Here is a 16204-nt window from a genome sequence, read left to right on the forward strand (position 1 = left end):
CAAGAATGAGTATCACAATCAAGAAATTGTAAGCAGTTGCACTTGACTGGACTAGGGCAAAAGTGACACCTCAGTTAAGTTCAGATGGAAATGAGGACATAATGCTACTATTAATAAATAACATCCATGGAAAAGAAAAGAAAATTTAGAAAATTTTATAATCATCCCGATACAATACAATGAGGAACTAATCTAGAATATAGGACCATGATATAAAACTCTTACAAAGAGCAAATTCAGGACTATTTCAGAGAAAGGATTGTTGAAACATATATAGTCTATCAAATTTTTCTATAAGGTTTGTTTTAAAAAAATACAAAGGTACATAAAAGCATTCTAGGTTATCGTAATGATAGATTAAGCCTTAAGCATAGCTAGCTAGCTAAGCTTTACTATAAACATCTGACTAGATATGTTTTTCTCTAAAATACAGTATGAGCTGTCAGGAAAATAAGAGAGTGGGTTGCAGGGTGGGCAAGGGTATATAGAATGCAATTAACTTCAAGAAATAGAAAATAGCACTTTTAAAACAACCAGGCGATGTTTACAAGATTAATTTTATATTTTTCAAAATTTTTTCTAGGTCGTAATTTACCTAAATATTAAACTTCTCACCATAACTTTTGTCAATAATGCCTCAAGAGTTGACTGCAATTGCACCTCAGAAATGACACCATTCCAGAAATTCTGTTTCTTTCACTCTCTCGCTTCTTCCATGTGTTCTTTTTTACTTCTTTAGCTTTTGTTCAATAAATCATTCAGAAAATTACTTGTTCCCTGTGCACATTTGTATCACTTTCACATATGGAAATGAATTAAAAGATTAGTATGCTTGTCCCTCTAAAAATCTTTCAATAATTAACAATAATTAAATACAAGGTTGACCAAGACCTTAATATTCCTTTCAGCTTGACTAAACTTTAGACAAGTTTCTTCTTGACTCTAGGCCCCTTAAGTCTTAGAATACTTCTTCGGAAAACTTGCGATTATAATTTTTTCTCTGCCCCTATAGGATGTAGATCTTTTTAAAAGCCTCTTTCCAACTTCACGACCTAAGAATCTTTCTTGAAAACCTGGGAGCAAGGAAGAGTGCTCCCATTTCCCAATCTCTTTAGGAGCATAGCAGCCTAATTAAGATAAGCATCAATTAGCAAACATGTATGGTCTAATCACAGAGAAAGAACATTTGCAAACTGAAGAACTACACACTGTGCTTGGTACATGCCACTGGGCAACAGCCCCATAACATGCTCCAGTTCTTTTCTAGTAGCTCACTCCCACACTTATAAACCTCTCACTTTTCTGTTTCAGCAGTTGACCACTGCAATAGTCTTGAATGAAGGCTGCCTTGCCTGTTTAACTTTGTCTCGCAATTTTTGCTTTGACAAGGTAAATGTGTGTGTAACTCCAGATGAAAATCCTGGTGCAAAATACCTTTGAAACCAAAATCAGTCAAAGGGAGAAATAAAGTGGGAGAAACCCATTTATTGCTTACAAGCAATCATCCACTTCTGCTCTCCCGTGCCTCTCTTGACCCGGCTGCAGAAGTAGGGGCCCCACCCAACCTCTCTGATCCAGATAAGCCCTTACTTGCCCTTGTAATTACCTATTGATATGGAGATGGACTACTTCTGTCCACCCCTTGGAAACACCTATCGATGTGGAGATGTACTAAAGCCAGGCAAGAGATTCTGGAAACATTGCAATTTTACCCACAGTGTGGAATATAGAAACTATAAACAACGTTTGGGTTAAAATTCCCATCAGCCAAGCTCCACAAGGAGACATCAAAGGAATGAAAACGGAGTCATGCCCATTAACATAATCCAAAATGGACTGGACTGGAGGATGTTATGGGGCTGTTGCTCCCTATTTTGCCTACTTTTAAGACCATGAAATACATATGTATTAAATTTTCAAGACTAAGAAATTCTGAATTAAGTGTACAAAGATATGTATAAATGTATAGCTGACTTTGGAAGGAAATAATACTAAGGTTAACCACTACAGATCAAAACAAAATGGAAATGAAATCCTGGGAAGAGAAGAGGTGAATAGACTCTGGGGATTCCCTCAAGGAGGTGAAGGACCTTGGTAATCCAGGAGCTTCCATTTCAAAATCCAGATGCAGACAAAAGAATGAGTATTGGGGTTGTTGGAACTGAATCTCTACATGTAAACCTGCATCTCTCAGAAAGTCTCACTGTAACTCTGGGAGAAAATCCCAGGGCAAAATAACTTTGAAACTGAAATCAGTTAAAGGGAGAAATGAAGTGGGCGAAATCCATTTATTTCTTACAAGCAGCCGTCCACTTCTGCTCTCCAATGTCTGTTGCGACCTAACTGCAGAAAAAAGGGGGGCCCATCCAACCTCTCCAGTCCAGATATGCCCTCGCTAACCCTTTTAATTATCTACTGATATGGAGATGGACTGCTTCTCTCCACCCATTGGAAACACCTACTGATATGGAGGTGCACTAAGGGCAGGAGAGAGATTTTGGAAATATTGCAATTTTACCCACACACATCTTTCAAATGGATTTAAAAATTTTGATCACAGGTAAAGGGAAGCAAGACACAATGTGTTCTACTCATTTGAATCTTAAAGTTTAAAGAGAATTGAACAGACATGGAGCACAGACTAAGAATGCCTCTTTCTCTTCTGTGGGTAAAATTGCAATATTTCCAGAATCTCTCGCCTGCCCTTAGTGCATCTCCATATCAATAGGTGATTAGAAGTCAGGTGCTGAGCAACTGCACCCGCACTGGAGAGGTGTGATGGCGTCTTTTTGCAGCTGGATCATGAGAGACACGGGTAAGCAAGACCAGACAACTGCTTGTAAGCAATAAATGGGTTTCTCACACTTTATTTCTCCCTTTGACTGATTTTGGCCTCGAAGGTTTATTCGCCCCTGCTTGGGAACCTATTTTCCCCCCCAAGTTACACCTTCCAATAAAATAACAAAGACAAAGGCATAAAGGCCATTGCAAAGGCAGAAGGGCTGAGAACTAGTAGTATCATTCATGTTTTTAAAAAATAACAAAATGTAGACATTTTTATAAAAGAAACAAAGAATCTTCATGAATCTTGAGCTGGTCTTCCCCTTGAGCAGGATCTAAATCCAGATCTTCCTCAACTAATGATGGGGTTACATCCAGATAAACCATTTTAAGTTGAAAATATCACTTGTTAAGTTGAAAATACATTAAATACAGCAAACCTACCAAACAGCAGAGCTTAGTCTCACCTTTCTTAAATGTGCTCAGAACACTTACAGAAGCCTGCGGTTGGTTAAAATCAGGGACAAGGATACAAAGCCTACTGATGATGAGGTATTGAACATCTCCTGTAATTTTACTGACCGGTACTGAAAAGTGGGTACAAGTTGGCTGTAAGTAAATCGGCTTTTTATCCTCATGACTGCATTGATGACAGAACTGTGGTTCACTGCTGCTACCCAACATCGTGAAAAAGTATCATGTCACATTTTGTTAGCCTGGGAAAAGGATCAAAATTCAAAATTCAAAGTGCAGTTTCCACTGAATGCTTATCACTTTTGCACCTTGATAAAATCAAAAAATCTTAAATTGACCTATCATTAAATCAGGGGCTGTCTGTATTTATTGCTCAAGTGAAGCCACTGGACCAAGGCTGACCCCACAACACTCTAGTTACAAATAAATCATCATCAGAGGAATAATATGGCCATTCGAGTGGATGAAAGATTGCCCAGCTGGTCAGTGTGTCTGAAGTACTCTCAAGATTACCCTTTGTACTCCAAAGCAGTAACAACAATTACTGAGTGTTAAGCACTTAACCACTTAACTTGACTGAGATGTTAATCAAATCTCACTAAATCTTAGAACAACCCTGTGAAGTTTGTTCTATTGTTAGACCCTTTCACAGAGGAGAAAATTGAGGCTTCAAAAGGTCGTTTTGCTCAAGGTCAAAAAGCTGGGAAGCAGTGGGTCTTGCAGTTATAAAAGTACATCCATATTTAACATAAAGTAGATGAAGAGTTAACACACAACTACTTTAATTGCAAGTAACATCTTCAGCATAGGAAAGTTGGCTCAAATCATGTGAATAATTTGGAAACCTCCTGAAAGAAATAAGCAAAAGAACTAAGGTATTTTTAACACATGATCTATGAAGATGGCTCAGGGAATTAGACAGAGTGTTCAATACTTTCATCCTACTAACTCCAAAGAAAGACAGCCAATTGCAAAAGAAAGTACTGCAGAAAAAGAAATGGAGAAAATTTTACTTAGAATTTCCATTTCCAGAAAATCTGACAAACTTAGACGACTGTCTCTCACCAGGGCACTGAGGAATGATCATCTCACCCCAGGACCTAGTCAGCACAATGGAGGGCAGACAATGCTGCTTTTCTAAGATTTTAACACACAGGAATTATTCGTATAAATTCCCATTTAAAGCACACATGAAAAGAAGCACATTGGAAGATCCATTTCCAAATTATAAAAATTCATATCCAGCCCTTGTTGACACAGAGACATTTTTAAGAGGCAGGGAGGTGGGAGAGGGGCACAATCACAAGTGCAGAATCCAATTAATTATTCAAAGGAAGCACACTTTGTAAGCAGCCACTACCCAGATGAAGAATGAGAACATAAGCATGCCAGAAGACTCCTATACGCCCCCTTCCAGTCACTGCTCTTGGTAACCACCATTCTGACATTCCTCTCTTTTTTCCTGAGCTCCAGATCCCCACTTCTGATTGATGAACTGAAAATATCTGTCCAGATACTACAGAGGTATTTCAAATGCTACATGTTTGCAAAGGAATGTGTTATTTTTGCAAAGGAATATGTTGTTTTGCATCCCATAGTCTTCTGTCCCTATGGTCTGCATCTCTACCATCTATTATCCACCCAGTTGCCCAAGAGACAAACCTCAGTACATTCAACTCTTCTGAATCCTCACTGTATTCTGTTGATTCTCTCCCAACTATTTCATTGTCCTTTTACAAGTTAATCTTTTCATACAACCTTGCCTTTTACAGATCCTTATGATTTCTGATCTAGACAGGGGTTAATGGTCTTCAAATTACTCTCCCTGCCTCTAACTGTTCTCATTCCTCTCTTCACCAAGGCCCAGAATGACTGGAATATTCAAGGTACCACAACATGGTAACATGGTTGAAGTAGAGTGAGCTACAGAGAAAGCAGAAAATGAGTTCTGGGAGGTAACAGGGACAATATTTTACAGAGCATTTAACTTTAGCTTTATTTTTAATAAGATGAACAGTCACTTGAAGGCTTTGAGCAAACGAGTGGCATAATCTAGTATTTAAAAGGAACACTATAGCTGCCTCTAAATGATAATAGAAAATGAAAGCAGACACTAGTTAAAATATGAAAACAGTAATCAAGGTAAAAGTTGATGGTAGCTTGAACCAGAATGGCAGTGGTAAAGCTGGTGGAAAATAATCAGTTTCTGGTTATATTTTGAAGGCAGAGCCATCAATATTTGCTTAAGAATCAGACGTTGCATATAAAACTGAATAGCCAAGGATGACTCCAAAAGTTTTGGTCTGAGCAATGGGGAGGACTGTCTTGATGTATTAGTCTGCTCAGGGTATTATAACAAAATACTTTAGATTGACTAGCCTAAACAATAGAAATTTATTTCCTCAGAGTTCTGGAATCCAGCAATCTTAAGATCAAGGTGCCACCAATTCATTCCTGGTAGAAACTCTCCTTCTGGCTTGTAGATGGCCACCATCTTGCTGTGACCTTACATGGCTTTACCTATGAGCATGTGCATGAGAGAAAAACATCTGTCTTTCTTCTTACAGGGCCTATCAGATTAAGGCCCTTCTTACACACCTATCAGATTAAGGCCCTACACTTACGTCTTCATGTAGCCTTAATTATCTCTTAAAGGTCCTATCTCCAAATAGTCACACTGAGAGCTGGGGGTTCAATATACAAATTTTAGGGGGACACAATTCAGTCTATACCAGTTATAAAAAAATGAAATGGGAAAAACTATGGAACTTTTTGTTGGGTGGTATCTGGAGTACATCAGAAGTTTTGTTTGGATATAGTATGTCTATTGAAATCCAATTGGTTCTGTTAAATAAGAAGCTGGATACAGTAGTCTAGAATTTAGACTAGATGAGCTACAGATACTGATTTGATAATTTTTATCATTTTGATGGTGTTTAGAAACATGTGACCAAATAAAATCACCAAAGGAGTGAGTATCCATAAAGAAGGGAAGAAATTCAAAAACTGAGGCATGGAATTCTCCAAATGATTACAGTTAGGAGAAAGAACCAACAAAGAAATGCAAGAAGGAGAGACTTGTGAAGTAGAAGAAAGAATAAGAGCATATGAGACACTGGAAACAAAGTGAAGCAAATGTTTAATGGAGGGAAGCATGATCAACTGTGTCAAATGCACCGGTAAGTTAAATAAAATGAGGTCTTAAAATGGACTTCATTCAACAACATGAAGGTATGAGTAATTTGTAGGAGTAAACTACCACAGCAGTTTATTTAGGTGGCATAATGGAGGCAAAAAGCCTTTTGAAGTAGGTTGAAAAGAATAAGACAGAGGAAGTGAAGACAGTTTTTAGTGGTTTTGCTATAAGAGCAGACAAATAGGGCAGTTTCTAGAGGGTTAAGCGAAGTCAACGGAGTATGAGTTGGATAAAGAGGAAAGAAAGGATGCAGAGAAAGGAAGAGTTGAAAGTTGTTAGGATTAGTGGACTGTAGGCGTTCATTACAGAGAATTGTTAGACTCAGAGCAGCAAAGACTGGAATTTGAATTGTTTATAATAGGAATTATTGGTAATGACATGCTTTATTTATGGTCATGGGAGTGAGTAGCTAAGACAGAGTCAAAGATAAGCGCATAGGGAAAAAGGAGTCAAGGAACTAAGAGGACAAAACATTGAATCTTCTATGTGGACACAGAAAATCACCAAGAAGAAAGCAGTGGTATGAAAAGTTACAGTGAGCCAAGAAATAAAAATCTGTGATAGGTAATTTTATACATCAACTCAACCAGATTAAACATATTTCTGCTTGTGTCTGTGAGGGTGTTTCTGGATGAGATTAGCATTTGAATGGGTGAACTCAGTAAAGCAGGTCAACCTCCCCAATATGCATGTGCATCAGCCAATCTTTTAAGGTCCTGAATAGAAGAAAAATGTTGAAGAAGGAGGAGTTTTACCACCATTTGCTTCCTACCTGCTTGCCTTAGTTGAGACAATGGTTTTCTCCTCTCCGTGAATCAACACATACATAATTAGGTACCCTGATTCTCAGGTCTTCAGACTTCGACTGGAATTACACCAGCAGTTTCCTGGATCACCAGTTTATAGATGGCAAGATCATGAGACTTCTGAGCCTCCATAATCCTGTGAACCAGTTCCTCATAGTAAATCTCTCCCTATATATACAACCTGTTTTGGTTCTGTTTCTCTGGAGAACCCTAATATAAAACCTACAGGAACATAGGCAGTGACTAGAGTGTTATTACATGACTAATTGGACATGAAGTGGGAGGTTACAATGACACAAGAGTCTAAACTGGTGGAAGTTTGGAGGAAGACACAAAATGGTCTGAGGCATCAATAAGGAGCAAGGAAGATTCCTAATCTGCCACCAGATTCAAAGATACATAGGGTATGGAAAAGAAAAGAGGCAAGACTTAAAATTCTTACAGGTAAATCTATGTTTTCAGGTTGGGAGAGCTAAGTTTTGGGTATTGTAAGGAATAAAAGGCACAATAAGATTAAGTCTTCATGGTCTCAAAGCAGATAATGGTGTTGAGTTTGGGGGTAGGAAGAGGTTGAAGTCTTGGGGATTTAAATTCAGTTCTATACATTGACATTTGAAGGCCCAAAATAAGTTAGTCTTATTCCAGCTATGAAATTCTACCTATAGTCCAGTGAGTGTAATGGCCTGGGGAAGGGAGGATTTATTCTCTTCAGAGTTCCCAGGGCTTTCTCTAGATCTCTACTGATCTTATTATGGTCGCAGGCCACGGATGCTAGAGAAAGTATGGAGATCAGACATACTCTCTTCCTAACCCCAATCAGCCCTGAGAATTCTCATTTCTGTGCCATTGTTCATGTCTTTTCCAACACCTAACTTTCCCCCCAACTCCAGTCCCAAAACTTATCCAAATTTCAAAGCCAAGGACCTCTCCTAGATGTTATTTATCTTCTGTTGAAACCCCAAAATTATAGTCCTTTGGTTATGTCACTCATAGAGCAGATTTTGCCTATCTTGTCCCTCATTATATCATTCAGGACCAGGAGTTGAACCTTAATGTTAACAGGTACTCTACTAATACTTAAATGAATAAATAAATGGCAGTGAACATGGTTATCATATACATTCCTTTCCTTCCAGAATAGATTATAAATTCTCTCAAAGTAAGTGCTATATCTTCTACTTCTGTTTTTCCACCAGTGCTTTTCACAGACACTCAGTAAGTACTTGTTTAAATGTATTCTCATCCATTAGACATATACAACTGATAAGGTTGGAGGGTCAATAAAACAAAACAAGCATCTGTGAAAATCAATTAGGGTTATGCCTATAGGCTTCAGTCTTGCCATGGAAGAATCATAGCTACATGTGGATACCAGTGAACTATTTTCTAATCTTTCTAAGCTCCTCCTTCAATATGACTATTGTAATATATGGAAAAACATTAGGTATTAGCCTACTTACACTATAGAATGATATAGTTAGCATTATAGAAGACAATTTCCATAAAAAGTGAAAAAATCATAAAGTAGAAAGCATGTGGAAAAATAAATGAACTATTCACCTTTATAAAGAGGGATCAGGACTTCTTAGGCTATGAAAAAAAAAGAATTTCAAAGATAAAGTTTCTTAACAGACAAAGCCTTGATTTTATTGTTCCAGCTTCAACTTGGAAACTAAGAGGCGGAAATCTTAGCTATCTTAGATCTCATAAAGATGAATTGGTGCCAGCCAGGGATTCTGAGTCTAAGTCTGGCGGCTTTCTTGAAAAGAAAAGACCTTCAAATATTATGTCTAATTGAACGAACATTCCATCCTTAAGTATGTATTATTGCACTAGCTTTCCAACAATTACTTATGTTCCCTTAAGGAGCAGTATTTAAGGTCATGGAGATGATATTTCCAAGCTACAAAAGTGATAACATTATAATTGTTCAATTCACAAATATCGCTTTTATCTGAAGGTAATTATCATGTACATAGATGTTTTGTACATCAATACTCTGCCAGATGAAAAGAACAGTCCAGTGGTAGTCTTGGACATTAACTTTGGGGATTCAGTATTTGTTCCAATGCATAATAAAAGAATGTCAGCTACAGAAAAGGAGATAAGGAAAATTGAGGAAGCCTGAAGAAAAATAAAGGAAACTACGAAAAGTTTGACTTTGGTTTTCTACCTATAAAGACCATATATCACAACCATTATTGAATTTCAGAATTACACGATATGAGAGAAGTATGTAGGGTCAAAAAAATTTTGCAATTTCCAGTAAGTAAATTTTTAGGTGTTTTTCAAGTGAAAAAAGATAGAAAACAAATTAAGTTCATACTGAGTTTCTATATTGTCTCATAACAGTACTGCTGCGCCATGCCTTACATAGCATAAACTGAAAGTCAATAACAATTTAAGTTCAGATTTTTATAGAGGTTTTAGAATATGTACCAATGAACCACCTCAGCAAGTGACATAGTAGCAATGGTGAATTCCACATGGGCATTTAGCTTCAGAAACTGTAGTTAACAACTACATCAGCCAGTGTTGAGTACACTGAAGGAAGGGGATGCCTCAGAGATCAGCATGATACTTACATAAATTATATAGAAAAGAAAGAGATTGTTATGGGCAAGTTATTTTTTTAATTTCTACTTCTCCTATATTATAAACATATTTTTCAGACACTCAACCAAACACAATTCTGTCCTTTTGTAAACTACATAATGTGAATCCCAAGGTAAACTAGTAGATTGCAATACATGTTAAATGCTATTACAATGAATCAAAATTTGCTGTTAAAGCAGAGGGAGGAATGATTTTAAAGAAAAAAAAAAACAGGAAGAGGAGGAAATAACACTAGAAGCTAGGGAGTTAATTTTTTTAAAGGTTTCATAATATTTAAAATATGAGCTTTATCCCTTTCAATTTGAAGATAACCTAATAAGTTCACTCTTGCCTGAGAGATACAAGCACAAAAGCCAACAGACACCTCCTCTCCTTTCTTTTGTTTTGGGATTAACTCAGAAGCAACCCCTTATATGTGCAGCTGTTTTCTCCCCAGTGAAATAAAGAAAGAGGAAGAACGAAGAGCTTGTGTTTCTCAGATTTAGACCTTCTCAGCATGGATTTCATCTTCAAGCTTTGCTGAACGAGGCTGCTTTGGTCAAGAGTTCAAATTAGAAGGTGGCCAAAGGGACAGATTCCTCTGCAAGGTAAATGCATGAATAAATCAGAAGGTTTGGATCCATTCTTTCATCAAATGCCTACTCTTTCTTACAACCATCTTGTATGGGCATCTACTCAGATTTTAAACTCTGGCTGAACATAGATTCAATAAATTAACTTTTATCTAAATAGTCTTGAAAAAATGCAACAAATAGATAATTCTTAACATGAGAATAAGGATAAATCTCTAGATGAAGTCCTCACTGAAGCACTCTGTCTGAGATGTGTTTGTTAATCAGACTGTTTATTCCTTGTTTCTCTATAAGCCAAAGAAAATAGTCAAAATTCTTCCTAGCTTCATTGATTGGTTAAGATGGTTTTGACCTGATCAGAAGACAAAATATTCTATTCTGCATATTATCATTTCTAGTAATGCACTGGGATTACTTCGGCACTGTCTTTATCTTATTAATTAAACCAGCATTTTAGTTAATGTCAATAATATTAAATGTAATAACAGATTATTTCTGATGTTTTTTAACTTGTCATTTAAGTTGTCAATGAGTTAATGTAACATAGGACAATCTTGCACCTTAGTTTCAGGGAAGAGCAAGACAAGATGAAGCTCCTAGTCCTGACTGTGACCATCTTGAATTTTATGATTTACTTCCCGGTAAGTTTCAGTATTTTGGATAATAGTATCCTTAAGGAACTAACAAATAGATGGAGGAAAAAAATAGATTTAGATCATCAGTTTATGTTTAATGCAAGAAAGAATATATTGCTAAACAAAACATCACTGTATTTTTAATATTCTATTTTCTATTTATAAACTTCTTTAAAATTAATCATATACATAATGAAGTAAAGATAAGAGAAGTTATAATGCATGATAGTATACAATTTGAAGAGGGTTTTCTGTATTTTGTGTACTGTAAGAGGTTCCTTACCAAAAGTTTGCCATCAGACACTTGGATTTATATTTACAGAGGCAACTTAACCCTAACATATAAGCTGTTCCTTTTCGCATTAATATTGTGTATTTTTAACTTGATTAACTTACAAGCAATGGGTAAAGAAGAAAGCAAAGGCCATCAGAATGTTGCTTTATTTGATCAATTTAGTGCTGTGACTGTTGATTTCAGGTTTTTAGTAAAATACAATCTGCAAGGGGTACCTCATAAAAATGTTGTACTTCTTTCCCTTTAGTATAATGGGAGTCAGGAAGTATACAGTCAGTCAAATCAACATTTGTCTGCCAATCCACCTTTGTCCTCATCAGACAGCCACATGGCAAGTCAACTCTCATCCATCCTAAGAACAAAAGAAAATTCTGCACCTACCAATGTTTCAAACAGCTACTCTGAACCTACCAATAGAGTAACAAGGCTCTCTGGATCTCTTCCAAAGAGAAACCACTCAGAGACTCTTCAAGCTAGCATATATAACCTTCCCCCATTTGGGAATGATGTACCAAGTAGCTCTTCAGTTAACTTTGCTTATATCAAGGGTACAGCACACAACTCTACTCAGGCAGAGGCTTCAAAGAGCAATACTTTATCTTCATCTGCTGCTATGCAGGATACTTCTCCTATCAAAACCACAATTTACAGATTTGCACCCAACTCCAGAAAAACACAGAGAAGGATGACTTTTTCTGGGGAAAATAGCATCCCAGTCCCTATATCCATGACCATCCACCAGTATAAGTCTGATTCCATCGACACTCCCCACTTCCAGACAGACTCCAAAGCAACTCAGAGTCTTGAACACTTCTTCCCATCCACTGGAAGACCCAAGACATTCTTGGCCCCAAATCCTGCTGCATACATCCCGAACTCTCAGAATGGGTTCAGTGCCTCTGCAGATGAGCATATCACTGCCATATCAAATGCAAACAATCGTCTTGGAGCTTATACTACTGCTAGTGAGAAAGAAGCAGGACCAGAGAGTATATCCTTTATTGGTACCAAAACCCTTATGAAAGAAAGCAATGCAGCAAAAATGGATGCCACAGACATTCTAGAAGATTATACAACTCTTCTTGATGTTCCTGACATGGAGGACCAAAACACAACTATAATTGATGCTACTTACCTGGAAAGATATGGCAAAACTGTGAGCAATGCTCCTGACTTTCCACAGGAAGATAATGTTATTGTAATTGATACCACAGACATGAAGAATCATGGTAGAGCTACAACTAATGCTCAAACACCTAGCTTTTCCTCTGCAAAAAATAGCAATGACTTTGAATCTATTCCTATTCCTAGTATTTACAACAAGGCTAATACCAAATCTATCACGATTGCCACTGACACTGATGAAGCTATTTCCAATGTCAATCCCATTAACACTACAAATTCCTTTCTCACTCATAGAATGTATAAGAAAAGCAATAATTTTATTACTAATTCCAATGATACCAAAATGTTAGATGTAGTTAAAAATACTAGGCATGTGGGTGACTTAATCATTTCTCAAATAAATGGCATCACTTCTACAGAATATTATGCTAACCTTAATCCCCTAGAGCCAGTGACCAACCCCAACATTAACTTTAAAGTAATGTGGCCCTCAACGGAAAGTACAATAACAGAAGGCAGACCTAATCTACAAATGGAGAATATCACAATACCTAACAATAACAATATTGCTGAAGTGATTAGATCTAAAGTGGATGATTCAATAGTTAAGTACCATTCTAATAACCCTGCCAATGTACATCTTAAAACTAATAAGAACAATGTTAAGTCAAACACTAATGAACTTGAGAAAGTTATTCCTGTGATCCAAGAAACTGTAAATATTGGTCAAAATGATGGAGTTATGCAGGAAATCATCTTTATTCATCCAGACACTTCCACAACAGAACTTAGAAGGAAAATTTACTCTCCTAATCCTGATGCATATTATATCCAAAGAGCAAGAAATAAAGTCATCCTCCGTTCCGATATCCCTAATATGTTCAATCCCCTGTTCAAATATAAAACAAAGCCCTTTAAAATGGACAGCACAAACCTCATTAGCAACAGTGATCTTAGAACCCCCATTATAATTACTGCAAATGACGCCAAAGCCAAAATGGATGCTGAAAGAACTACTGTGTTTAACACAGCCAATTTCCAGAGCAATATCAACCCTATGATTTCTATCACTCATTCCGGAACTGTTGGATCTGTCTATTTAAGTGAGGACAGTGGGGCTGACATGACCTCCGCTTCAAAGGTCAGTATCACCCCTTCAGATAAATATACTGGCTCTGTGGATGAAATCATTAGTCTCTCTACTAATAACAACCATGCTGATGGTGGTGCAGGTCCCAAACCTCAAACAGACTTCCCTATGAACAAAGGATATGTTCTTCCATCAGTAGCCGAATCATCTACCTTAATGCCCAATGTACAGAATACTCAAGTTCAAAACACTCTGCTAATTAAAGATGATTCCTTGACTGATACTTGGGTACCAGACCCTGTGGCTAACAATCCTCATCTTGTTAATGATGCCATTATAGAAAAATGGAAAATCAAAGTAGATCCTTTGAACATTCCACTGGAGTCTACTTTCCTTACGGATGATTTCACCTCTCCCAGTGATGAATATAATGTCATTTCCAGTACAGGGAAGGGGACCACAAATATGATTGACAGTTATGAAATGATGATTAGTAAAGCCACCATGCCAGAAGGAAGGCCCACAGTAGCCATTACCTCCCTGCCTGCAGAGCCGTCTGGTATTCATTTGCTAAGAGAAAGATTTGAAAGTCCAACAGACAAAGAAATAGCTATTGAAGAAGAATCAACTCCCTATGTAGAAGAAAAGTCTGTCGTGGAAAATGATGCTGTTTTTCAAATAAAAGAAGACCTTGCACCAGCACATCATTTCAAGTACTTTGAATCAGAAGATAGTGGTTTTGAAAGGAATGGTTTTATAGCTGTTGACACTACAAAGTCTCTTTCCCAGCTAAGTAGTATACCTACTGCTGAAGTAACAAATGCCAGATACCTCACCGCTCCTGGGAAAGAAAACATTGATGTTCCATATGATGTCACTAAACCTGCAAATGACAGAATACATTTGAAAACAATGGCCACCAAAACAATATTTAATGGCTTGGGTGAAAGTGTAGCTGTGAAACAGAATGTAGAAGCAGCAGATGGCACTGAATTCCTTTCACCTAGCAATTCTATCCCCCAACATGGAAGAATGGATCATCCTTTACACCCTAATTTATACTACAATGTAATCACTGATAATCCACTTTCTATCACCAAGGAGAACTCAAATGTTGCCCGGGCCATCATGAAACATAAACTCTCACCCTCCCCAGTGGACAATGCAGACCTTATTGATTCTAGAGATGGCTATCAAACCCCTGCTGCCATCACTTCAAGCAATGCTCAGAGACTGGCCAACACAGGCAAAACAGCTGGGCCCAAAATCACAAATATCCCTCTTGGCATTACAACTGTACCTGGTGATATTTCCTATGCCACCTCACCAATTAACAAAGGTACTCTAACCATGAATGAAGTCAGTTCTCATAACAGTGAACCTAATCAACCCGGAGATGACTTTAGCATTTCCAGAGAAGATCCCAATGTGTCTAGAGATGATAGCACTCTATTAATAGCTAATTCCTCTAACTTCATGAAGTCTGTTGGCCCTTTCAATCATTCTCAAGCAAAAAACCCTATAAAAAATACCTCTTTGGCAGATATTATAATGTCCAAAACTTTTCAAATTAAGTCTCTCCCTTTAGCTGCCACCACTGCTTCTCAAGGAGATGCTGACACCATGTTTTATATACCAAGATTAAACCATGAAGCGGATCCCCAAAAAGACGTCAGAATTAGGGCAAAGGAAGAAGATATACTTAAAGAAGAAAATGGAAAGGACCATATTATTATACCTATTGCTGGTGATAAGTTTCCTACAGGCAAAAACTGGGCAGCCATCCATTACTCTCAGGACTCTGAGAGCTACAACTCCCCCAGATTCAAAGGAACACCCAAAACCACAGCTGACCAACTAGAGTTTGAGAACCCTGCATCCTCCCATATGGCTGAAGTCTCAAAACCTCTACAAGGAAAATTCACTCCTAATTTTCAAGAAAAAGTGACTGTAAGCAACAATAAAATTGCTGCTGAACATGATGCACTCTTCGGCAGTGATATTATCTATTCAATCATGAAAGAAAATGTCCCAAAAGGCTATATCTTTTCCCCTGAAAGGTCTACCTTTGTAATGCAAGATTTTAGGATTCCAGTGAAAAGTAATATAAACCCTACCCTGGAAGGCACTGATTTATTAGGTAAAGCAATTTCCAGGACACATGATGCATCATATACTGATAAGCAAATTGATCCAGGAACAGAAAAAGACCAAATTGCTAAAGGAAGAATAACAAATTCTCACTCAGCTATTATACCTGAGGCCTTTTCTACTCCTGCCTCCTCTGAAGACATAACTATAGACAATTATTACCATACATCTGGAGCAGGTACTCCTCTATCCCTGGGATACATAAAGACACTGAGAGATGATTCCTTTATTCTTAAACCTGGCACTTCTCTGGCAAAGGGAGATCATCTAGATGCAATGGACTTGATCACTCTTGAACCTGATAAAAGTGATTCTGAATATATTTCAAATCAGTTTGAACTAGAAGAGGAATACAGCCCTATTAACAAACCTTTTCAATTTACACATGGACCCAATGGATTTTTATCTCATACACCCTCCTCTACAAGTGAGATCTCAAAAAGTCTTCTGTACAGAATAACTC

The sequence above is a fragment of the Manis pentadactyla genome, chromosome 5 (genome assembly GCF_030020395.1).
Source record: "Manis pentadactyla isolate mManPen7 chromosome 5, mManPen7.hap1, whole genome shotgun sequence".
NCBI classification, from domain to species: domain Eukaryota; kingdom Metazoa; phylum Chordata; class Mammalia; order Pholidota; family Manidae; genus Manis; species Manis pentadactyla.